The 25,727-nt window shown below is 42.3% G+C and overlaps 1 protein-coding gene and 1 pseudogene across 1 annotated transcript in view; both read left to right on the top strand.

Annotated features, from left to right (window-relative positions):
- GABRG3 (gamma-aminobutyric acid type A receptor subunit gamma3) overlaps nucleotides 1–25,727 on the top strand; it is a 643,128-nt gene that overhangs the window by 396,615 nt on the left and 220,786 nt on the right. The gene's annotated exons all lie outside the window — the stretch shown is intronic.
- LOC106800407 (glia-derived nexin pseudogene) lies at nucleotides 4,049–4,921 on the top strand (annotated as a pseudogene).

The raw sequence follows: 25,727 nt of genomic DNA, 5'->3' as shown, positions 1-25,727 counted from the left end.
TTGTTGACCTAGAGAGGGAACCGAGTACTCTTGGCTCATCCAGATGCTTCACAACTGATGTGTGTCTTAAAATGAGCTGAATCAAAATTGCCTGTTCCCTGCCTGCTGCCCAAGTACGTGAATGAGGCGGGCCTTCTGCCAGGTGGGGCATCCTGGCAGGGGGAACCTCTCTCCCATGCCTTTTGCTTTATCAGGAAAGGAACCACACAGCTCCTTGAAAGTCCCTTCTCTCTGTTGGAGGAGTTAATCACCAAATAGCATATGCTGTGAAATGCCAGCAGTGGCCCTGTGTCCTCTGAAGCCAACGCTTAGGTGTGAGACTTCCGAAAGGAAGCCTATCATCCAAGAGGAGAGCGATGGTTATTTTTATGTGCCCGCTTGACTGGGCTAAGGATGCCCTGATAGCTTGATAGCTAGTAAAACATTTTTTCTGGGTGTGTCTGTGAGGGTGTCTCCAGAAGAGATTAGCGTTTGAATCAGTAGACTGGGTAAAGAAGATCACCCTTATCAATGCAGGTGGGCATCATCCACAACATTGAGGGCCCACCCAAATAGAACAAAAAGGTGGGGGAAGGAGGAATTTTCTCTTTGCTTCAGCTGGGGCATCTGTCTTTTCCTGCCCTCAGACATTGGTGCTCCTGGGTCTCAGGCCTTTGGACTCAGACTGGGACTTTCAACATGCCCCTCCCAATTCTTGGGCCTTTGGGCTCGGACTGAATTACACCACCAGCTTTGGGGGTCTCCAGCTTGCAGAAATCAAATCGTGGGACTTCTCAGCCTCCATAATTGCATGAAACAATTCCTGTAATAAATCTGTTATATCTCTATCTCTCTATCTCTATTCCTATCATCTCTATTTCTATCTCTATATCTCTATATCTCCATCTCTATCTCTATCTCTATCTCTATCTCTATCTCTATCTCTATCTCTATCCCTATCTCTATCTCTATCTCTATGTATCTCTCCTATTTGTTTTGCTTCTCTGGAGAACCCTGACTAATACAGACAGGGAAGTTCCCACCCTCCCAGCCTACCAGAGATGTGGACACTAAGGACCTAGATGCTCCAGCATCTACTTGAATCCAGCTGCTTTGGATGCAGCTGAAAGGAGCTTGTGGCATGTCCAGGGTACACAGTGGAGTCCAGTAGCCTGGATCTATGAGTGAAAATCAAGATGGTGCTTTGGGAACCAGGTTTCTCATCAGGGACCACACCATGCAGACCTGTGCAGTGGATGGGGTGGACTTTACACTCGTTTCTCTTTGCCTGCCCCACACTCTTCAAGGTACTCACATCTCACCGCCAGCCCAATTGTCTTCCCACATATTCCGGGATCTCTGGCCTCTCCAGCTCTGCCCTGTCCCTTACTTCCCATTGCTGTAGACATACACACTGGCGGGGAGGGGGTGCCCTGGGGGGGTGCCCAATGGGGATGGTCATGGCTGTGCATGCCTTCTATGATGACAGTGATGGCATCTGCAACAGAAGGGACAGAGCTTTGGGATCGCCTTGCATGTAACTGTTATACTCACTGTGGTGGAAAAGTGGCAAATCACTGCTACACATGATTGCACTGGCTCCACTGTCTAGTCTTGAAGGTGGGTTTTTGTAATCCTGGCTTTAGGTGAAGTAAGTTGTTCAGAGAGGTTAAGGACCCGGTCATGGCAGAGCTAAGAATGTCCAACTGCAAGGCAGGACTTATGACTTCGAAGGCCCTACTCTTTTTATTCCTTCTTTTTTTTTCTTCTTTCTTTCTTTCACAATGATATTCTGCCACCTTTATTTTATTTTTTAAAACCACTTTATTGAGGTATGATTGACATGTAAAAAGCTGTACATATTTAATGTATACAATTCAATGAGTTTCGGGATAAGTATGCATCCGTGAAACCATCACCAACATCAAGGCCATAAACATATCCATCACATCCCGAAGTTCCCTCCTGCTCCCTTTATTATTATTATTTTTTTTATTTTGTGGTAACAACACTTAGCATACAATCTACCCTCTTAGCAAATTTTAAATATACAGTACAATATTGTTAGCTATAGTCAACCATGCTGTATAGTGGATCTCCAGAACTTATTTATCTTGCATAACTGAAATTTGTACCCTTCGACCATTACCTCCCCATTTCCCCCTCCCCCCAGCCCCTGGCAGCCACCATTCTACTCTCTGCCGTGTGTTTGACTATTTCAGATTCTACATATAAGTGAGATCATGCAGTGTTTGTCTTTCTGTGACTGGCTTATTTCACTTAGCATAATGCCTTCAAGGTTCATCTGCGTTGTTTCAAATGGCAGGATTTCCTTTTTTTTAAGGCTGCATATTATTCCATTGTGTGCGTGTGTGTGTGTGTGTGTGTGTGTGTGTGTGTGTGTATATACCACATCTTCTTTATCCATCTCCATTCATGGACACTTAGATTGTTTCCATGTCTTGAATATTACGAATAATGCTTCAATGAACATTGGGGTGCAGATATCTATTTGAGATGGTGATTTTGTTTCCTTTGGATATATACCCGGAAGTGAAATTGATGGATTGTATGGTAGTTCTATTTTTAATTTTTTGAGGAACTTCATACTGTTTTCCATAGTGGCTGTGACACTTTACAATCCCAGCAACAGGGCTCCCTTTTCTCCACATCCTCGCCAACCCTTGTTATCTCTTGTCTTTTTGACGATGGCCATTCTAACATGAATGAGGTGATATCTCATTGTGGTTTTGATTTGCATTTCCCTGATAATCAGTGATGTTGAACACCTATTGGCCATCTGTATGTCTTTTTTGGAAAAATGTCTGTTCAGGTCCTTTTACCATTTTTTAATCAGGTTGTTTGTCTTTTTGCTCTTGAGTTGTATGAGTTCTTGATGTATTTTAGATATTAACCTCTTATCAGATATATGGTTTACAAATATTTTCTCCCATTCTGTAGGTTATCTTTTCATTTTGTTGATTGCTTTCTTTGCTGTACAGAAGCTTTTTGTTTGATGTAGTCCTGCTGCAGCCAGGTGACCCTGCATGCCCTGTCACCGTGGATCCCTATAGGTATCGTGACCCTTTCTCAAACATCCTACAGCAGGTGGAGGGAGGGAGGATGGCACAGTGGCAGAAAGGTCAGGGAGGTGCTAGAGAATGTGATTTTTCAGCATCTCTCACATCTTATCACATAAGGGCAAGACCTTTCCTCTTGCCATTGAAAGGGTGTGTGGCAAATGGACTTGTGGGTGTGCCTGTGTTCAAGCCTGGGTTACATGGATAAGAGTGGGATTTGAAACTTTGCACTGGAGGGCACACGGATACTGTCTGCACATCCCAAACACTGAGTGCCTGAAAATGAACAAAATGGAAATGTCGGAGGGTCTGGAGTGAAACAGGAGTGGGATCTCATCCCACTGCCACCACTTCTCACTGTGTAGGTGTTTGCATATTGTTGAACCTCTCTGAGCCTTAATTTTTTCATCTGTGAAATGAGGATAGTAATACCCACCTCATCTGTTACTATGAAGATTAAATTAAATGAAAGCATGTGTATTGAATGGTCAGGAAGGAGTCATTTGATTGTCATTACTATGAATAACCCTGCGGCTACAGAGAGTGTTTGGGGGGGTGGGGGTGGTCTGCAAGGGAGAGACTGAGACCATGAAGCAAGGCTTCCTGGCTGGAGTCCCAGCTGCCTCCTTATTCGCTGTAGAATGTCAGGAAACTTTCTTCACCTCTCTAAACCCCTGTAAACCTCCCTCCCCCTATCTACAAGGTAGAAATGACAGCAAGTTACAAAATGATGGAAGGGACTAGAAGCACACCCCTTATAGATTTCTAGTTGATTTAGCCAAGGATGCAGACATCGATGAGAGTGGCAGGAGTAAGTGTGAGGAATATTTCCAGTGTCTCTTTTGCTGTTGGAGTCCCCAAGGATGCACAGCTGTGGTAGACCTACTCTGCATAGGGAAGGTCTTCTAGGGAAGAGAAAACAGCCAAACCCTCACTATCCATTAGCCTTTCATACTGGGCTTAACTTCACCAATTTAGAGGAACCAACAATGTATACACTTCTGTATAAGGGTTGCTTGCAGACACGGGGCTCTGTGACTGTGTTAAAAAATGAAACCAGGGGTATGATGAACAATCTCCTTTCCCTAGATCTTATCAATGGCGTGTTCACTGGACTGGTCCTGGTCAGTGCAGTGTATTTTAAAGGTTTAGAGAAATCAAAATGTCAACCTGAGAACACAAAGAAATGTACATTTTTGGCAGCTGATGGGAAATCCTATCAGTGCTGATGCTAGTTTAGCCCTCCATGTTCTGTTGGGGGTCAATAAGCACCCCTGATGATTTATGGTACAACTTCATTGAACTGCCCTACCATGGGGAAAACGTCAGCATGCTGATTGTGCTACACACCTCCAGCCCCACCTCCACTCCACTGTCGGCCATCATCCCCCACATAAGCACCAAGACCGTACACTGCTGATGTGAGCATCATGGCACCAGTAGCACGCAGCTGATCTTGTCTAAGTTCACAGCCATAGCACAAACTGATTTGAAGGAGCTGCTGAAAGTTCTTGGCATTACAAGATGCTTAATCTATCAAAGGCATATTTTGCAAAAATAACAAGATCAGAAAACCTTCATGTTTCTCACGTCTTGCAAAAAGCAAAAGTTGAAGTCAGTGTAGACGGAACTGAAGCTCCAGCAGCAACAACTGGGAATCTAATGACGAGAGCATCACCTTGGTTTATAGTAGATCTTTTTTATCTTTCATCTGACGTAATCCCACAAGTGCTGTCTTACTCAGGGGTGGACAAGCTCTGAAGAATCTGCAAAAGAAACCATGCAAAGCTATGAAGAAAAGACTCCTTCCCTACATCTTTCATAGTTCTGTTACGTATTTTTATGCAGTATTTTCTTTTTGAAAACTAGTTCTTAGGAACAGAGACTCAATGATACAAGCATCTCTGCTCTGGGATATGTTTTGGAGGGAAAGAAGGGCAGGATGGCTGGAACACTGTACTAAGAAAAGAGGAAGACTTCAAAACACCTAAATGATTCTTTAAACTACCAAATGTTGTCTAGGTTAACAATCCACTTGAGTATTTACTGTCCAGCTCAGGACTTTTGTTTTGTTTTGTTTTTATGAGTGGTTTTCCAGAAGAAATTTAATCAGTGTGATGTGGCAGCGGGGGGCGGGAATTAATGGTCGCTTTCATTTTTTTATGGAAAAAATGTTATGTGCCTTTTTAATTTTTTGCCCCCATCTCAAGCTTTGATAGTAAACGCTATTTTGGGGAGTAGAAATAGTGAAATCTCTAGCCTCTTTGTGTGTTTTTGTTGTTTTATATAATGCATGCATTGACTAAAATAAAGTTTAAAAAACTTTTTAAAACTTTAAAAATAAAGGGTGAACCACGCTGAGTGTCAGAGAGCCCCTGGGCCAGCCCCCTCCCTGCTCAGACTACTGGCAGGCTGGAGGCGTATGTGTGGTGGGGGGTTGGGGTGGGGATGTGGAGTTCAGTGTTAAGCACGGAGCTCGGTGTCAGAACTGGGAAATCCTCAGCTTCCTTCTAACACTTACGTACTTGGATTCAGTACATGCCAGGCACTGTTCTGAGCACCTGCCGTCATCAGCCCATTTGATCTTTACAAAGACCTTGGGAGGCCTGGTTTTTCTCAATGTCTTCCACAACTGGGGAAACCCAGAGAGGAGCAGTGAGGTCATTTGCCCACATCACTCCAGGGAGCAAGGACAACTGGTTTGAACCAAGCAGGATGGCTGCAGAGTCTGTGCTTTTGATTATTATTATCACTATCATTTTTATTGTTATTGGAAGAGGACAGTTGGCGTGAAAAGACATACTCAGCCCACAAGATATGAGATGTATTTTGCTGTGGCCTAGCTCTCTGCCCCAGTACACCATTTAAGATAGAAGAAAAAACCCACATGGTGCTCTTTATCTCTGACACCTGTGCCAGCTGTAACCGCCTGGAACTAGAGAAATTATTAGGGAAATGTCAGTGCTGTTACAGCGATGTCGGAGATGTCTGAGAATGTTGGCTCATTTTCAGAATTTTAAAAGGCAATGCTCTATTCTCCCAGGATAATTAATTTGGAAGAGGAGTAAATGCCAGTTAGTAAATCTCAGTGTCAGCACGTCTGGGTCCCGCTGCTGCAAAGTTACAGCAGTCCTAAGCGCACACTGGTTCTTCCACTGGGCTGACACCACACCCAGCACTAGCAGTGGCCAGAGACCACTGGGAGTCCCTCGTCTGTGTGTGAGTTTCCTGTCAATGTGCAGAGAAACACATTCTAAGCCCCATTCCCACCTACCATCCCCCTTTCACAGATGAGAAAACTGAGTCTTAGAGGAAGAATGCAAACACCAGTGCAAGGTCACACAGCTAGTGCATGGTAGAGTGACAGAGTGAACTCAGCTCTTGCTTCTCTGAGTCCAGTGTTTTCTCTACCACACCAGCCATTATCTGGGCAGTTATTAGCTAAAGAGAGCCAATGTCAAGGCAAATTACCCCTTGTGGGGGATTCTAGAAATGTTTTCTCTATCACTTCTGTCTGTGCTCTGACCACTGCCTCCTTGATGGATGATTGAAAAGCATGGACCTACGTGCAGGACAGGACAGAGCTACCACTTCTCTTCCCACAAACCTTCCAGACAGAAAAGGAACTTGGAAATGCAAATTATCAGGAGATTCCTAAGGAAAGGATACATTTTTCAGGGGAGAACTTGTCACATTCTTCATCAAAGCATTGTGAACATCATTCGTAAATAGCTTATTAAATGACGCTAGGAATTCTTGGAGCTTCTCTCCCCTGTGATTTGCATTTGTTCCATTGAATGAACCAAGGAGGAGAGAGCCTGCCTCCTAGATCCTGATTCAGAATGTTCTGCCTGAACGAGGGAGGCCCTGGACATAGAGAAATACTCCTGACTCACATGCCTCTGGCCTGTAGTCTGGGCTCTTAGGAAGCTTCACATTGTTCGCCCCTCTGCTCAGGAGTTAAAACACATCTCAGCAAGAGTGCGGGGACGGTTCCAGGACTACATGAGCAATGCCAAGGTGGGTGCACTCAGCAAGCAACAGCAAAATATAGTAAATTGTCTGAGAACACAGAAATTCTACCAAAAGTATTTCAAAGACTCTGCTTGTCTACTGTAAAAGTTCTCTTTCTCCCTTTAAGCTCCCCTGCCCCTCTGAGCTGCCCAATCACAGTATTGCTTGGTGTCCCTGGCTTATCTGGTATCCATTCATGGATAGATATGAAAAAGGAGGGAGAGAGGCCTGCCCAGTTGCATAGTGGTTAAGTTCACATGCACTGCTTCAGTGGCCTGGGTTCTTGGGTTTGGATCCCTGGTGCAGACCCACACCACTCATCAAGCCATGCTGTGGTGGTGACCCACATACAAAATAGAGGAAAGATTGATACAGATGTTAGCACAAGGCCAATCTCCCTCACAAAAAAAAAAAAAAAAAAGAGGGAGAAAAGTGGACTGAGAGCTTAGCTTTTCCATTATTTAGGAGAAACTGCACTTGTCTGCTGATGGCCCTGTTTAATCAGTGTAAGAAGGTCATGGGTTGCAGAAGACGCTGCAGTAGTCAGTGATGAACCAAAAGAATGTCTGGTGTACGTGCTTTGTTCTTACCTCAACAGCATGAAAAGACAAAAATAAGAAATCTATAAACCAAGTAATTTCCTCTGATGGGCCAATGAAGCCCTAATAAAATTGGGAACGAAGTGTATCAATGCATTTTGATTATAAATTATTCTTTCTGTACACGTAGTCAGTATTTTCAAAAAAGTTTGGCCTTGTTGATTTTTGGAGGTCAGGGAGCATGTCTTCTATGGGCTCCTAATGCCTCTTCACAGTAGGTGCTTAATGAATTCTTATTCTGTGTAGATGGCTGCCTAAGGTAAACCATTTGTATTAACAGCTCAAGATGATGCAGCCAGGGGCTGGCCCGGTGGCGTAGGGGTTAAGTGCACGTGCTCTGCTGCAGTGGCCTGGGGTTCGGATCCTGGGCGCACACCAACGCACTGCTTGTCAAGGCATGCTGCGGCGGCGTCCCGTATAAAGTGGAGGAAGATGGGCACGGATGTTAGCCCAGGGCCAATCTTCCTCAGCAAAAAGAGGAGGATTGGCAGATGTCAGCTCAGGGCTGATCTTCCTTATGAGAAAAAAAAAAAAAAGATGATGCAGTCTATGTATTGCCTCATTTTGGGGAATGCCATTTGACTAAGTGGGTGGTTAGCTCGTTAATGAGAATGTATGCTGTTCCCATTTGAGAACGTTGTCCATCAACACATTCTAAAATTGCATCTCAAAGAAAAAGAAACGGGAAATCTCTGTACTTTTTGCTCATTTTTGCTGTGAACCTAAAACTGCTCCCAAAATAATAAAATCTATTAAAAAACAACCTAGGGCTGAGGGAGAATATCCAAGGAAGAAACAAACTGAAAGCAGAACATCTTCCCAAAACTTGCATTGAGACCTTGTTGGAGCAGGTGTGGTGCCAGCTCACCAGAGGGTGGAGAAAACTCTCCGAGTTGAACTGGGCCAGCGCTGGTTTACAGTTGGCAGGCAAGCAGAAAACACCTGGCCAGAGTCCAGATGGGTAAAAGTCTTCACTGGGATTTTCAAGCAAGAAGCAACCCTCCGGGCGCAGGTGACCAAGCCTGGTGGAAAGACCAAAGAGGGAGCTGGGCTTCAGGAGCTGCTAAATGGCTGGGTGGTGTGAGGTCTGAAGTGTGTGGTGTCTGTGTCAGGTGTTGTTTGACACACCTATGGGGTGCAGGTAGACTGTGGCACATAGATGGGTGCATAGGGAGAGTCAAGGCATCAGGAGCTGCTCACTGAACAGGAAGCACAAGACCTGGGGTGAGCAGTGTTCCTATGGAGACCTCACTGTGGTGAGGTGGTAAGCAGGCCAGAACTGGGGCTGCAACTCCCCAAGGAACTGCACGTGCTGGGTGTGCAGCTGTACGGCAAGAGAAGGAAAAGCCAAGGGAGGCACACTTAAACTAGGAAGAGAAGTCCCATCCTTTTTCTGTTTGCTTCCTATGCCCTCTACTGATAACACTTAACCCTCATGCCAACTGTAAAGGAGAAATGTTGACAGGGTCCATCTTTATCATCATACAGCAGGTAATGAAGGGTGAATTTGGAGCTGAGAGGCATGACATTTGTACGTGCAAATAACTGTCAAATGTATATTGTTTTAAGTATATCTTGAATTTGTGTATTAATTCCCTTTCCTCTGTCATTGTCATTCTTTAAACTTTCACCACCACCCAGATTTAAAATCTGTTCTCCGCTGATTCAACTAAAGGATCTACCTAAACAGGAATTCTGAATCACTCTTCTTCTTTAAAGTCTTTAAACATTACTCATCATTCATAAATAAAATTCAAATTTATTTATCCAGCAAAAAAAAAGAGAAGGAAGAAAGAAAAGAAGAAAGGATGAGAAAGACAGAAGGCAGGAATCAGGAAAGAGAGAGTTGAAAGTAGAACTTCATTCTTTATTCATTTTCGTTACTGGAATAGAGCCAAAACAATTCAGTTATTCTTTATGGGAGCATGAACAGCAGATTTGGGTAATGTTTAAGTACCAGGTGGACTACATTCTACACTTTTAGACACATTTCCTTTCTTTGGGTGACCAAGAGCTGGAGAAACTCAGATAACTCTGTGCATTCTCATCTATTTTCTTGGAGCCATGCCAGCCAGGCAAAGGTTGTGGATTTGAGGACGATGCACATCCTTTGAGCTTGAATAAAGAAAAATACAGTTGTGGGTAAAGGGGAACACCTTGTTTCAGTGTTCTATTATTGTGTTTGGCACATAGCTTATATTGAGTGGTGTATTTCCTGAGAACTTAGGGAGTGCTAGGATCTTAGGTCATCATCTTGTGAATAAGGTGATCTGCTCTGAGGGGACTGCAGTGCAGTGTCATGTCTGTTCTCCACTTGTTAGGCTTATTCTGACCTAACACATTTTTGTATTTGCATGCTTGGGCTAACAGAAACGTGGGGGCAGACTGTGTGGTGTAGATGATGGATTTCCTTAATAATCTTAATGCCTTAGCAATGAGAGGTGATAATCTATTTTTATTCTTATAGATCTGATACAGACTATCAATGTCAATGCAAATATATTTTGCTACTTAGTGTGTATCTATCTCCCCAGCGCGCATTACATTACTAGTCTTTTTAAAGAATTTTCATTAAAGAATTCTTGTAGTGAAAAGTTAATATTGGACAGAATTGAGTATCTGAAACTTTCTCTCAATTTAGCTGAATTAAATAATGTTAACTTTTGAAAGGCAATGTAATTCTTATGACAAAATTATATATCAAATTCTATAAACATTTATTAAGACATTTCAAACTGTTAATTGATGCTGTCTTTGATCATAGCTTTATGAACTAATTGGAAAATTACCAATTGATAACACATTGTTTTTGATTTAGATTTGAGTCTCATCACTGCCATTTACTAAGATAGGGGTGTTGAAGTCTCTAACTAAACAGAGCATATTTCTCCTTTCAGTTCTTTCAGTTTTGCCTCTTGTGGTTTGATGTTGTCTTGTTAGTACATACGCATCTAGGATTGCTTTGTCTTCTTGGAGAGTTAACACCTCTATCATGATGTAACACCACTTTTTATTCCTGATTAACTTCCTTGTTCTGGTGTCAGCCTTGTTTGAAATTAGTATAGCTATTCTTTCTTTTGAGTACTGTTAGTATATCTTTTTCCATCCCTTTACTGTCTGGATCTTTATGTTTAAAATGGGTTTCTTGTAGACAACTTGTAGGTCTTTTTTTAAAAAAATCTACTCTGACAATCGCTGTTTTCTTACTCCAAGTATTTAGAGCATTTACATTTAAACTGATCATTGGTATAACTGGATTAATATCTACCATGTTTATAACTGTTTTCTGTTCCTTACGTTTATTCTTTGGTTCTGCTCTCCCTTTTTCTACCTTCTCTGGTTTTAATTGAGCATTTCATGTGATTTTTTTTTTGTGTGTGTGAGGAAGATCAGCCCTGAGCTAACATCCATGCTAATCCTCCTCTTTTTGCTGAGGAAGACCGGCTCTGAGCTAACATCTATTGCCAATCCTCCTCCTTTTTTCTCCCTCAAAGCCCCAGTAGCTAGTTGTATGTCATAGTTGCACATCCTTCTAGTTGCTGCATGTGGGATGCGGCCTCAGCATGGCCGGAGAAGTGGTGCATCGGTGCGCTCCTGGGATCCGAACCTGGGCCGCCAGTAGCAGAGCGTGCGCACTTAACCCCTAAGCCACGGGGCTGGCCCCCATTTCATGTGATTTTATGTGATTCCGTTTAACTCTCTTAGCACGTGAATTATACTTCCTTTAAAAAATTTTTGGTAATTGCCTTAAAGTTTACAATTTACATTTTTAACAAATCTAATTTCAAATAATATAGTGTTGCTTCATGTGTAGTGGAGGCTCCTGAATAGAGAATTCCTGTTTTCTTTTTTCTGTCACTGTGACATCGCTAGCCTTTATTTAACTTATCCATATGCTATAATTACAGTGTTGCTATTATTACTTTAAGTAGTTATGTTTTACATCAATTAAAAATAAGTAAAATATTTTATTTCCTCTTTATTTTTTCTCTAATACTCTTCTTTATGTAGATCTGAGTTTCTGAGTTAGATCATTTTTCTTCTGCCTGATTAATGTATTTTAACATTTCTTGCAAGGCTAGTCTACTGTTGAAAAATTCCTTTAGTTTTTGTTTGTATGAGAAAGTCTATTATCCAGATACTGGATTCTAGGTTGGTGTTTTATTCTTTCTTTTAACATTTTAAAGACTCATTCTATTCTCTTGCTTGCATGGTTTCTTTCTCTTTTTTTTTAAGACTTTATTATAAGGTTCACGGCAAAATTGAGAGGAAGGTACAGAGATTTCTCATATACTTTCTGCTCCTACACATGGCAGAGCCTCCCCCATTATCAGCATTTCCCACCAGAGTTGTACATTTGTTACAATTGATGAACCTACATTGACACATCATACTCACACAAAGTCCATAGTTTACATTAGGGTTCACTCTTAGCGTTGTATATTCTTTGGGTTTAGAAAAGTGTATAATGACATGTATTCACAATTATTGTGTCATATAGAGTGCTTTCACTGCCCTAAAACTCTGTGCTCAACCTATTCATCCCTATACCCTGCCCTTAACCCATGGCAACCACCGATCTTTTTACTGTCTCCATAGTTCTGCCTTTCCCGGAACGTCATATAGTTGGAATAATACAGTATATAGCCTCTGCTGGCTTTTTTCATTTAGTAATATGCGTTTAATTTTCCTCCATTTTTTTTTATGGCTTGATAGCTCATTTCTTTTTAGTGCTGAATAATATTCCACTGTCTGGATGTACCATAGTTTATTTCTGCATTCACCTACTGAAGGACAACTTGGTTGCTTCCAAGGTTTGGCAGTTATGAATAAAGCTGCTATAAGAATCTGTCTGCAGGTTTTTGTGTTGATGTAAATTACTTTGGGTAAATACCAAGAAGTATGATTGCTGAATTGTATGGTTAGAGTATGTTTAGTTTTTTAAGAAGCTGCTACACTGTCTTCCAACGTGTCTGTACCAGCATTTAAGTGCACTGATAAGTGTTTCTGATAAGTGAACTGGAATTCTTGTCCCTGTTTAATGTTAGAATTTTCAAGCCTCCTCCCACTCTGTCAGCAAACTCTTGGCTTTTTCCAAAATTTACTGTTTGTCTTTGGTTTTCTGCAGTTTGAATATGATAGGTCTAGGTGATGGGTTTTTTTTGTTGTTGATTTTTTTATCCTGCTTGGTGTTCTCTGAGCTTCCTGAATGTGTGGTTTGGTGTCTGTCAATCTTGGAAAGTTCTTAGCCATTGTTTTATTATTTCATATATTTCTTCTCCTTTTTCTCTTTCTCTTCTTTTTTGTATTTCAATTATGTGTATGTTACACCTTTTGTAATTGCCCCACGGTTCTTGGATGTTATGGTCTTTTATCATTATTATTTTTTTTCTTTCTTTTCATTTTTTGTAGAAGTTTCTATTGACCTATCTTCAAGCTCATTGATTATTTTCTTATCTGCGTCGTCTACTGATGAGCCCATGAAAGACATTATTCATTTCTGTTACAGAGTTTTTGGTTTATAACATTTTCTTTTAATTCTTTCTCAGTGTTTTCAGCTTTCTGCTTATATGACCCAACTGTCCTTGCATGTTGTCTACTTTTTCATTACAACCCTTAACATATTAAACATAGTTATTTTAAATTTCTTGTCTGATAATTCCAACATGTGTGACATCTGTGAGTATGGTTCTGTTCATGGCTTTGTCTCTCAGACTGTTTTGTTTGTTTGTTGCCTTTTGGCATGCCTTAAGGTTTCTTTTGAAAGCCAGGCAAGTTGTATTAGTTAACAGGTTCTGGTATATAGGCCCTTAGTGTGAGCGTTTATGTTGATCTGACAAGGAGTTGGGCTGGTAGGTACCAGAAGCTAAACATCCCCCAGTGTCCTTGTGTTTATCTGTCTCTTAATTTGGGCTTCCTGGGTATGCCTCCTCAGAGAGAGTCTGCACCTTGCAGCTCTCTCAGCTCTAATCCACTGTTCTTATACTGGAGCCCTGTTGGTTTGTGGAGAGGTGTTGGGGAGGAGAGCTTTCTATAGTCTTACAGTTACATCTCAGTCTTTAAGTAGGAGTGTTTAGTAACACTTTAAGTAAGTGTTTCTGTCTGTGACCTTCACAAGTGTTTCTCCAGTGGTATAGGGTTTTCCGCCTACACATACTCCCTTCCCTGGCTACAATGTTCCCAGTCTATTTCCTAGTTCCTGTTGACTGTGCCCTATCCTTTTAGTTGAATCAGGAAGACTAGAGGGGCCTGGAGTGGGAGGAATGCCCTTCTTCCAACTGGGATAGGCTCTGGTAAAATCTTTTCCTCTCTAGAGTAGGTCTTTGTTATGGCAAATGCTCTGGGTGTATTTCACAATGATTAATCTTCCCTTGCCAGAGAAAAGAAGGGATCTTTACTTTGAGAGCCTTATACGGTTCAAGGAGGTAAAGCTCATGAAAGTGTTGAGAGGCCCCCCTGAGGTTGCTGCCCCCAGAAGTTTCTCAGTCTCATGCTGGTTCACAATCAGCCTCCAGCAATAACCAAAATTACTATTTAAGTATTCTTACCAGTTTATGGCTTCAGTGACTTCTCCTCCAGATAAAACAGACCTCCACCTTGACTCTCTATGTTCGTCAGTCTCTCCAGATTCCTTGTGGTGATTGCCTTGCGACCTCAGTTCTCTGATGGGTCCAAGAAAAGTCAGTGACTTTCAATTAGTCCATCTTTTTCTCATTGTAAAGACGGGTGTAATGACTTCCAAGCTCTTTTCTTGTTGGAGCTGAATCCAGAAGTCCCTTCATATGCTATTTCAGTTATAGTTAATGTTTAAGAGTCAGGAATTTTAAAGACTGATATCATTAAAACTTGAAATGAAAGATTGCAGAGTTAAATAAATGTCATATACTCTCTTCATTATTGGAACTTGGAAGAATCTCAGTGCTGGTGCAATGAAGCATTCAAGATGCTTGGTCCTTGCCTTCAAGGACCAACAGGATGTAGAGAGTCATGTGTTTAACTAAGAGGTAAAAATAGTACCTAGCAATTAAGAGCACTTACCATGTTTGAGATACTGTTTTGACAGCTATATTCATATATTAATGAATTAATTCACTTAACTCTTAAAACGACCCAATATGATACATACTACTATTCTCTTCATTTTTCACAGAACGACACTGACGCTTAAGGTGCTTAAGTAACTTGCGCAAGGTCATGAGTCAAGATTGTAAAACAAGCTTCAGACTTCATGCTCTTAACCACTGTACTTTGCTTCTCTCCAACTATTATGTGCAGATAATATACTAATACTAATGTATAATAATGCAGACAGTAATAAGGGAAGTAAAATTTCCTCTGACATTTCATGGGGGTGGAGACTGCGCCTGTCATGGGAAATCAGGGAAGAGTTGGCATTTTAAGTTATTAAAGTTAGGATTTAACAGGAAGTTATGGTGGCAGGAGTTTTGGGAGGAAAGAAAATGGTGGACAGATCCAGGGACTCCTAAGCAGCATGCAGTGGAAAAGGAGAGATGTCTAGAACAGAATGTCAGGCTGGGAGATCCCAACTGTTTTCTGATGGCAAAACATTGAAAGCTTTTGAATTAAGAAATGACAGTGATGTGTCTGAAAAAGATCAATATGTAACAGAATGCAGGGAGAGCTGGAGAGGGAGAGAGAACAGATACAGACAGACCAGTTAGATAGTTGTTAGACGGTTGTTGTAGTGAGGGTGCAAAGGGGGCGAATGTGCCAGAATTGACAAGGATTAGTGAGGCACAGGATGTGAAGATAAGGGAGAGAAAGGAATCAGAAATGTCTCCAGCGTTTGAAGTTTGTGTGATTGGAGAATGATGAAATAGGTTGCTAAAGACCAAATAATATATATAAAGCAACATTTAAAGTGAAACTGGAGCCCTAAGTGGAGAAGCCCTCAAATACTTTAGCCTTCTGGGTTGTTATAATTAGTTGAGCTTGAACATAAAATGAAGGGTGAACTTCCCAATAGCCAGAGGACAAAGGGGAATGATAACTTCCCAATAGCCACAGAACAAAGGGAAATGATGAGCTTCCCAATAGCCAGAGAACAAAGGGGAATGATGTCTGCTGTAACTCTCTCTCAGAAGAGGAATTATGTCATTTCTTCAGAAGAGACACACTTCTGCTAAGGTTAAAATCAAGAGGGAATTTATTTAACTCAAACATAGGGAACAATACAAATGACAAAGATACGGTGTCCTTAGCTTTCATGCCCACCAGGACATGTCAAACGCTGTTGAAGTCAACTGTCTCTGTGGAATCTTCCAGCTTTAGGAACATGCTGATTAAACCTTTGGTCTGTCTTTCTCTCCTTACAAATCCTCCTCAGGGTATTTCTTAATTGTTTTGGCTGGAATAATAGAATCTTGCCTGCTTCCAGAGCCTTGTGAAAAGTCTTCCACAGTTCACAGTGTATCAGGTTATTACAGAAGAGAACTGAGAGGGGCCGGCCCCGTGGCTTAGTGGTTAAGTGTGCACGCTCTGCTACTGGCGGCCCGGGTTCAGATCCCGGGCGCGCGCCGACGCACTGCTTGTCCAGCCACGCTGAGGCGGCGTCCCACATACAGCAACTAGAGGGATGTGCAACTATGACGTACAACTATCTACTGGGACTTTGGGGAGATAAAGGAAAAAAAAAAAAAAGAGAGAGAACTGAGAGACCTTTAGAACTTGTGCTTTGGGGGAAACATGCATTTTGGGGGAACAGTTGAGCTGGATTCTCTCTCCCAGAAGCATGTTTTTCGGGCTCCCCATAGAGTTACAGACTATGTTAATCCTTTTGTTCATACCTGCCTGCATCCTTTACTGCCTTAATATTTTTTTTCCTTTAGTGACATTAACAAAAAGCCCTTCCCATCAGTACTTATTTTTGGCAACTTAAAAAATAGCCAAAAAATTAGTGTGTTGGCTTGTGATTTCCCCTTTGTACACACAATAAACTCTATTTGGAGAAATCACCACTCTTGTCACACGTTTTTTCTTTTCTGATCACTTTCTCAGCCATCGTTTTAGCCTTCAAGGTTTCTCTCCGTATACATCAGAGACGTTTAAAAGTTTCAAGCTTGAAGGTATCTTACAGATTATCCTGTCCGAGACTTTCCTTCCATTCATGAGGAACAAAGGCCTGGAGAGGTTACCTGTGCTTCCCACAGGCACACAGCTGGCCCACGGTAGATCTGAGATGGGAAACAGTGTCTTCCAATTTCTAGTCCAGGGCTCTTTTCACTACTCAACATTGGGAGGGATTGTAAGAGGAAAAGTCCAAAATCAACTAAACAACCTGCAGTTGTCTTTTTTGAAAATTGATAAGCTGTCAATAAATAAAAATAGAAACAGTCAATATAGGTTGATACAAAGATATATAAGGCATGAACCTGTCTTGAGGAGTTTGCAATGTAGTTGCAAGTAGGGCAGATAAGTTCAACATCGGAGAGAGATTACTGATTAATTACCAAATGAACTGTAGAAACCCCGTTGCTCCATATGTTCAGGAAGCCTGAAGAGACCTGGGTCAGCTCAGCGTGTCAGCACCACCATGGCCAGAACTGGAGGACAGATGCATACAGTGGGCCTAACAGAGGGAGGAGAGACTGGTGAGGAAGGCTCCAGAAGCCATGTTGGGAGAGGGAAAGGAGCCCCAGATCCTGAAAACACCTGGGATTGGCCTGTGACCAGTGCTGAGAGAGAAGACATGGGCTGTGTGGCTTTGGGAGGTCACAGAGTTTCCACAAGAGATCTCATGTCCACTGGTCATTCCTTTGCAGCTAAAACACAAGGTCTAGACAAGCCTGGTGTCCTTATCCTTCCTTGTGAGTGGCTTGTATTTTTTTGTCATCTTAGATCCTTTTAAGACTGCATGGCACGCAGGGACTTTGTCAAACCATTCAGCCATTTAATCTCCATCTCACTGTCACTCTTCACCTCGTAAATCAAGACAGACAGTGAGAGGCAGAGGACCAAGGGAGAGTGCATTTAGCCCTCATATACTTCCAAGGCAGGTGGGAGGGGGTCTTTGCCAATTTCTATTTTTCATTTAACTGAAAACTAGGAAAAATAACCCAGAAAATCCCACAAGACGTAAATCCAAGGCGAACCAAGCAGGTTGATAGTTTTCATATTAGACTACAAATATTGGGGCATTAAATTCTAAGAATGAGAGTAGCAGTAACAGTGAACGTGATTTGGGTTAGGGAGAGCCCCACGTTATGTCTCACTGGCCTGTGAGGCGATGCTCACACCATCCCACTCTGCCAGGGGGAAAGCAGGCTACAAGAGTGACTTGCTCAAGGCCACAGGCCAGAGGTCAGGGTCAAGTCTCAGCCCTTAATGACTATTGTTGAGTTTGAGAGTCAAGGCTGAGCCATGTTCTTGGTGTCTTCTCCCTGCCCCACGCTTGACATAGAAACGGGGTGATGTGGTAGAAGTCATAGGGCCTAGGAGAGGACCTGGGAATAGCAACACCCAACTCACAGGATTGTGAGGATAAAATAAAGTAAACTGCCTATGCAACATGCCCAGGAAGGGCCCCAACACATGCTCACTCAGTAAGGAATTGATATCTGTATCATCTCATTTAATTTTAGTATTGTTGACAAAGACGCTTTGCAAGGGGGTAGATAGTCTGATGGTTGGGTGTCCACCAGAGATTTCAAATGTAACATCTATGAACCACCTCAAATGTGTCCCTTCCATCTTTGCAGACCTTAGAGTTGTCCTTGACTTCTCTCTCTCCCTCACACCCAGTTACCGCACTTTGGAAGGTCTGTGTCCATTCTCAGCGGCTGTGAAGTTTTCACCTGGCCCAGAGGCAGTCTCTGTGTGGATGCTGGCAGTCACCACCTGGGCACTTACACTCTGTCCCATCGGAGCAGCCAGACTGGTCAGCTGTGTCTGTGCAATCACGCTCCAGCTCACTCAGAATAAAGGCCAAGTCCTTACTGTGTTCCCAAGGCTTCTCCAACTCCTGCCCAGACACTCTACTGGCTCCTCCAGGGCTTCAGCCACGTGGGGCACCTGTGTCCCCCACGTGCCAGGCACACCTGCATCAGAACCCTGCATCTGCTCTTCTCTCAGACAAGAATCTTCTCCCTGTAGACATGTGCATAGTTTTTTTCTCACTTTCTCCAGGTCTTGGTGTAAAGCTCACCATAGTGAAGGAGCCCTCCCAGATTCTCCTGTGTACAATGGTACCGACCCCCACCCTCGGATTCTGTTCCATTTTCTCTGAGATACCACACATGTTCTTGTTTCCTCATCCACTGCCTCTCCCACCCCAGTGAGCATCTAGCCCTTAGGACAGAACTTAACACTGTAAGGACTCGAAATGCTTTTGGAGGTAGGAAGGAAGAAAGAGTTGATGAGGTAGCTGGCTAACTCCACAGTCAGATTGCTTTGGCTTAAATCCGAGTTTACACTGATAAACTGGATGACCCTGGGCAATTACTGTATCTTTCTAAGCCTTAGTTTCACAGTCTGAAAAATTATGGTAATAGTAGAGGATGAAGTTAGATAACCGTGTAGAATGGTGAGCCTAGCTCTTGGCGACAAGAAAACTGACAGCAGGTACAAGTTACCATTTGTAAATTTATTCGCCATGAGAATAATGCAAGTCCCTGCCCAGCTCCTTCTCCCCTTCTCAGAAGAGCAGGATGGAATTCAGTGGAGAGCCATTATTGCCATAACCTTGAATCTTTTCTAATTAATGAAAGCATATCCTTCTTCAGTATTTTGGATATGATTAATGAATATATCCAGGACACCACCCACCCTGATAAGAACTGTCTGGGGTAGGTGGCGCTGCCTGTGTGTAGATGGGGCCCTTGATGGCCCAGCACTCATCAGGGGCCAGAGAAAGAGCAGGAATGCTTCACTGTGTGGGGAAGCACCAGGAGGAGACTCTAAGAAATGCTAATGCACTTTTTTTTTTATGTTTTGTGGGTTGCAGTAGCAGTATGCCCTAACCAGAGAAACTGCTGAGAAACTTGACATTGTTGAGGTTCACTGCAGGGTTCTGTTAAATTGGTGAATGTCTCACATGCATTAAAACGTGATTCAGTTCCTACAATCTCAATCTCTACCACAGTTTTACCAAAGACTCTCATAACTCCATGAAAGCTCCCAGAGGTCAGTGGCTGCGCCTGCTGTATTCAGCACTGCATGTCCATACAAGAAGAACGGGCCACACACTTTGAACATGGTGCTAAGGCTTTATAGACACTGACATGGAAGGAATTTCCTAATATCGTGTTGACCGATGAATGCAGTTAGACCACAGCAGGAGTCCTGTAACCTTGTGGATTTATTTAATGTATACAGATAAGTGTGAAAGCAAGTATAGTACAATGCTAATTGTAGAATCTAGGTGGATATGTGGGTGTTTATTATAAAATCCTTTCATTTGTTTTGTATGTTTGAAATTTAAAAATAAATTTTCCTCAAGAGTGAGACATTTACCCAGCTTTTTAGACTTCTAAGGATTGTCCAGTGATGTACTCCAATGTAAAAATTACCCTTGGAGTCAGGAGATTCTTCACTGTGTTTAACCTCCATCCTCTCATTCCATCTTCCCTAATACTGAGCTGAGACTTGCCCGTCATGAGCATTCTTCCCATTCTGCCTATGAAACCATTCCTAGTGAGTAACTTGAGTCTCTTAAGATCCGCTGAATCTCAATGGAATCTACATTAGCAGCCGTGAAATTCAAATGGATAGATTGACATAGCATAAGATACAAAACCACCAGTCCATGGGCACACTAATACAGCAAAAATGCTTTCAGTTTTACGTAAAACTCTTAAAAATTATTGAAGACCCCAAAAAACTTTTGTTGATATGGGTTATCTCTATCAATGTTTACTGTATTAGAAATGAAAACTGAGGCATTTTAATAGATGCATTTGTTAATTCATTTAAAAATAAGAAAAAAGCCCACACAAGTAACATAATTCTATAAAAATAACTACATTTTTAAACCAAAGAATTTAGTGAGGACAGTGACATTGTTTTACATTTTTGCAAATCTCTGTGATGTCTGGCTTAATGAAAGCTAAGTGACTTTTATATCTGCTTCTGCATTCAATCTTTTGTGATATGTAATTTTGATTGAAGAAAATCCAGTCAGAGAAAGATTTGTATTTCAAAAATGGATGAGTATTTTATTAGACCTTTTAGATAATCATGGCTGTTCTTCTTTGAGATCACATAAAATTCAACAAGTAGTAATTTCTTAGAATTTAGTTACAATGTGGAACCTGATACAATGGCAATGAACTATTATTCATTCTCTGAAACCTTGCAATCCATTGGTGTATCTTGCACTTTGAAGATACTCTTTACCTATGCATGATTTGGTAACATTATGCATTGGTTCTTTGGAAAATATTGGTTCACAGAGTTATGCAGATCACCCAAATGTTGACACAATATCACTAAGATCACATTTGTTAATATTCTCACCAATCTCATTAGAACAGTATTTAAGTATCAGAAAGCTGTCAAGCTGATGATGGTGGATACAAGTTTTCCAAAAGTCTGATTTCCACTTGAAATCTCAAATTTTGGTATTGGCAACAAATATTGTCAATGTTTTCCAGAAGTGACAGACTCCTTCCATTCATTTTCAAGAAAATGTCTACCAAACACCCAAGACTGAAAATAACCATCATTTGTCTGCTAGTTGTACTTACAAGTAAAAATGCTATTTCATGAGAAAAGTTTTGCCCTTCAGCACCCTGGATTTGAGGTTGATTGTAGACGAATATTGTAGATTTATTTTAAATCCTTTCTGGGAGCTGCTCTATGGATCACCTTCCCAGCTCTAGGAAATGTTATTCCTGTGCAAATCAAGCCAAGTAGAGGTGGGAAAGGGAGGGTAGAGAAGGGCTGGGTTGGTAGGAAAGCAATCAGTAAACCCCGGGGGGTAAGATAAGAAGTGACACCCTCCACAAGCCTCCCCAGTAGGAAGCTGCCCCTGAGCTCTCAGGTCTGCCTGAAGCTCTTTATTCTGTTATCCCTGCAGGGTTCAGCTGAGATCCAAAAAGGAAAACAGTGTAGGAACACAGGATATCTGATAAATGAGACACTGGATGAACATTTAAAGAATGCGAAAAGAAAGTACTGCATAGAAAAAGATTCATTCCGTAGTCAAACACATGTATCAGGTAAATGTGCAATCAAAAAGCAAGGGTTTTTTGTTTTTCCTTTGAAGCACACAGAAACATAGGAGGCCCTGGTTGCCACGTGCTCTGGGAGCTGGTTGGTTTGCGCACTCAAAAGCTCTGTGAAGGGCTAACACTCAGCCTTGGTTCACAGAGTTATGCAGCGCATACGGCTGCTTCTCCCCGGGGGTCCCTGGTCAGAGGGTCTGGCGATTTCTGCACTGGGCTGTGCTTTGGGAGGGGGGACACATTCTTAGACCCAAGAACCACAGTGACACCCTCTGGTGGCTGCGGTGTACTGCAGGCTCCTTTTATGGACACAGGTGAAGCAGCAGAGAGGTACAAGGGGCGGGAGGGAGGCCTGAGGTCTCCTCGCCCTCCCTCCTCCCATCCAGAACGTCCCAGAGGCCTCCTGGCCGCAGGCTGACCTCACTTCAAGAAGGTGCCCCAAGTACAGCATGAGCAGACCCTGCCTGAGGCATGTGGGGTGCTCACTCGCCCAGTGGGGACAACTGTCTGTCTCTGTACTCCCTCAGCTCCCTCACAGTCAGAGCTGCTTTGTTCAAAATGTTATGTAATCACAAATAAAATGTATTCCTTTTTATCATTATACCTCTCAGCCTTTTTTTTTTTTTTTTGGCACTATGTTCAATTTTAATCAGATTTTAATATTTTCTACAGTGGCTTGTAATTAAAAGTTAATTTGATGAGAAGAGATATATTTATTTAGTTCTTTATTTTTCAAGTAATCAAATTAAATACAAAACAAAAGCTAGGATAATTAATACAATTTTGTATCAGCCAGGTTATTATAAACTCTTGTTTGAAGCTGAGGAAACAAATATTTGTGATCTAGCCCCATGGTTAAAACATAATAAAATGTAAAATAAAATGGAAGGTGTCTTTATGGCTGGACACACTCCCTATAAGCATTCCCATCTACATTTTTTTGTAAACCTTTCTATGAAGTCGCTATAGACCAATGACATGTTGCATTTTCTGAACATTTAATAGATAATTTCTGCTATTTCCCTGCATGTTTATCTTAAGCTGTCATCCAGACCTTTCCTTTCTGTAAGACAGATTTGAAGCAGAGCTTACGTAAGCCACAGCAGTCATGCCAAGATTATCTGAATATCTTTCTAAAACCTTCAAGCTCTCTGATTTAGTTCCAATACAAATATTTTCGTATGTGTTTTTCTTCTTGGTTTTTTTTTTTTCTGTAAGCTTATCTGCTTTGTTCCTCAGTTTACCATGTAGTTTTTGAGTTCTGACCACAAGCTGGACCCTATACTAGGGTCTGGGGACAGAGGGAACCTGCATCCCTGCCTGTCGGAGCTGAGACCTGGAGCATTTCCAGACCACGATGTGCCGTGTCAAAAGTGCTATGCAAGGGGAGCAGATACTTAGGGGCTCACCAGACGCTTCTAACCTAACCGGAGGAGGTGATGTCTTGGGTGACATCACCCAAGCAACCGTGGAGGGACAGGCACGTTTCTCCAATGACTGCGGGGGTTGAAAAAAGACTTAGATCCAAACCCTGTTGCTTCTCCTCAGGCAGCCTCTCTGGTAGGCCTGTCCTGCCTGGAGAGTTCGATTCCAAGAAGGAACAGAAAGGAGGACTCGAGGCCCCATGTTTAATGGGATGTAATCCTGGCTTGTGTCAAAGAGCCCCAGGGCAAGGGAACCAGCATTCCTTGGTCTGGATGTTAACCTGCTCTGGACTCAGAGCCCTGTAAGTCAATTAGAAAGTATTTTGTCTGGGAAACACTTTCCTCAGAATGTGTGTTTGCTTCGATGAGAATGTACCAAAAGGAGATTTTATTAACATGAAACACCAGTGAAGAGTAATTCCTAATTGACAAGCCATGGCCGACTGAGACCCCAGGAGTAGTGTCCAGTCTAGGCACGAAGACCTCCCCACTCCACCCTTGGATAAGCCCCTCCTGCCCACTTACCACCCCCCCTGCAGTTACTACATAAGCCCTGCAAGGTGCAGCCCCTTTCTGCCAAAACCAGACTCCCCTGCTGCAAAGATGACCCCTGAGATATTCAGAGGTTGCCATGACGATGCTAAACTCTCGTTTCTTCTGGGACGAGGAGCCCAAGTTTCTTTGGCTCCCAGGGGAGCATGTGGGATGCTCCCTCCATCTGTGTGAAATGGTGTCCTTGATGCTTCCAGGTGGCACTGGGTGGCCATGAGTCAGGCGACTCTGGAGTCCAGCTCGTGCATTATGACTGTGGCCTCTCCCCGGCTGGATGGGGGCGCAGGAGAGCAGAATCTTCTTCTCATTGACTAGGGCTGCAGGGCTCTGAAGGAGTATGTCTGTGTGGCACGCTGAGCTGGCAGGTTCAGCAGAACACTTGGACTTGTAGCATGATCTAGCATGGCACTCTAAGAGACCTTCCCCAGCGATCCTCACCTTCTCCCAAGATAGCCCATTGCTGGGTCTTAGGTGCTGAAGTCTGCTTAACTAAATGGTACCCTAGAGTTGGGAAAAGGCCAATGCAATGTGTTAGGGTTCTGAATTAACTGGTTCCCAGGATGATGCTGATGCACTGATACCAGGGACTGGATTGGTGCTTTCCCCAAACACCATTCTATTCTGGAGGAAAGGGTGGAGGGAATAGCATTTTCCTGGATAAACTTCCGTGAAATTGAATTTAGAAACCACCAGAGGAGTGAGGTGTTTGGTCTCCTTATCACCCTCATGACCTCTCTGGTAGGAGAAGACAGGCGACCTCTCCTCCCAGTTGAGAGTCCAGGGAGATTTCCCCATGATTGGGCACAAGCACACCAGCCTTTAATGAGAGTGAGGGGTCAACAGACTGGGAGGATGAGAGGGTGGGCTGCTCTTCCGGGCTAATCTGTTCTTATATAAATGTTACTCGCTTTCTGTTAGGTTCCTGAAACTAGACATCACCTGGAGATAGGCTAACAGAAGGTGATGTGTCAATTAAGTCAAATTACAATATTTCCCATTCAATCTGTGATTTCAGCATTTCCCAAATGATTGTTGTTACACCTCTTTAAATATTAGGACTTATTTAGCTGATGTTCAGTAGCCCTTTGAGGATACTCCAATAACCCCCATTTTATTTACTTTTGAGGAAAGACCATATTAGAAATTAATATACACGTGTATATTTTACACACACACATTCACACTTATGTCATCCTCCTGGCTCTGGATTCCTTGTATTTAACAATGATGACCACAAACGTTAATCATCCAAAATGATTTGCTATTTGCTCACACGTGCTTAGTGTTAGATTGGAGGCTCTTCCAAGCTATTGAATGTCTTTCAAGAGTTCAAATTGGCCCAATTAAGTGAACTTACAGAATATTATAAAGCACAGGAGCACAAGTGTCAAAACAACACCTTCACCTTCCGGGAACAGCCGGAAGCTGGTTTCACTTCAATGACAGAATTAGGCTAAAATGTAAAATCTAGATAGTAGGTTCCACCAAGAGAGATTCTTGCACACAGCAAGTGCCCTAGTGGGATTCGTCTGTGCGATTCAGTCCTAGAATTAAAGATGAGGTTAAAGTTTGAGTCAGGATGTGAAGATGCTCTTTGGAAGAAGTTAAGAATGAAAATCAAAAATGTTATGCCCTCTAATTCTTCAAAAGAAGAGGTTTTCAAAGGACTGGTTTTTGCCTAAGAAAATACTAAAAACTGGCTAATGCCTACTTCAATTATTAACATTTTTTGTGTTTTTTGTTTTTCAGTATATGCTAAGAGCCCTTTGATGTAGCATTTACATCCAGTGTTTTAGAACATGAAAAACAGACACATGGCGAAAATGTTTCCCTTTTTGTGATTTCACCATGTAACAGGAAATAGGAGTTTTACCAAAAAGACGTTGCTCTACACGC

The sequence above is a fragment of the Ceratotherium simum genome, chromosome 3 (assembly GCF_057802395.1).
Source record: "Ceratotherium simum simum isolate JZ-2026a chromosome 3, ASM5780239v1, whole genome shotgun sequence".
Classification (NCBI taxonomy): Eukaryota; Metazoa; Chordata; class Mammalia; order Perissodactyla; family Rhinocerotidae; genus Ceratotherium; species Ceratotherium simum.
Note: the sequence above shows the minus strand (reverse complement) of the source record. Positions and strands in the feature narration are given on the sequence as shown.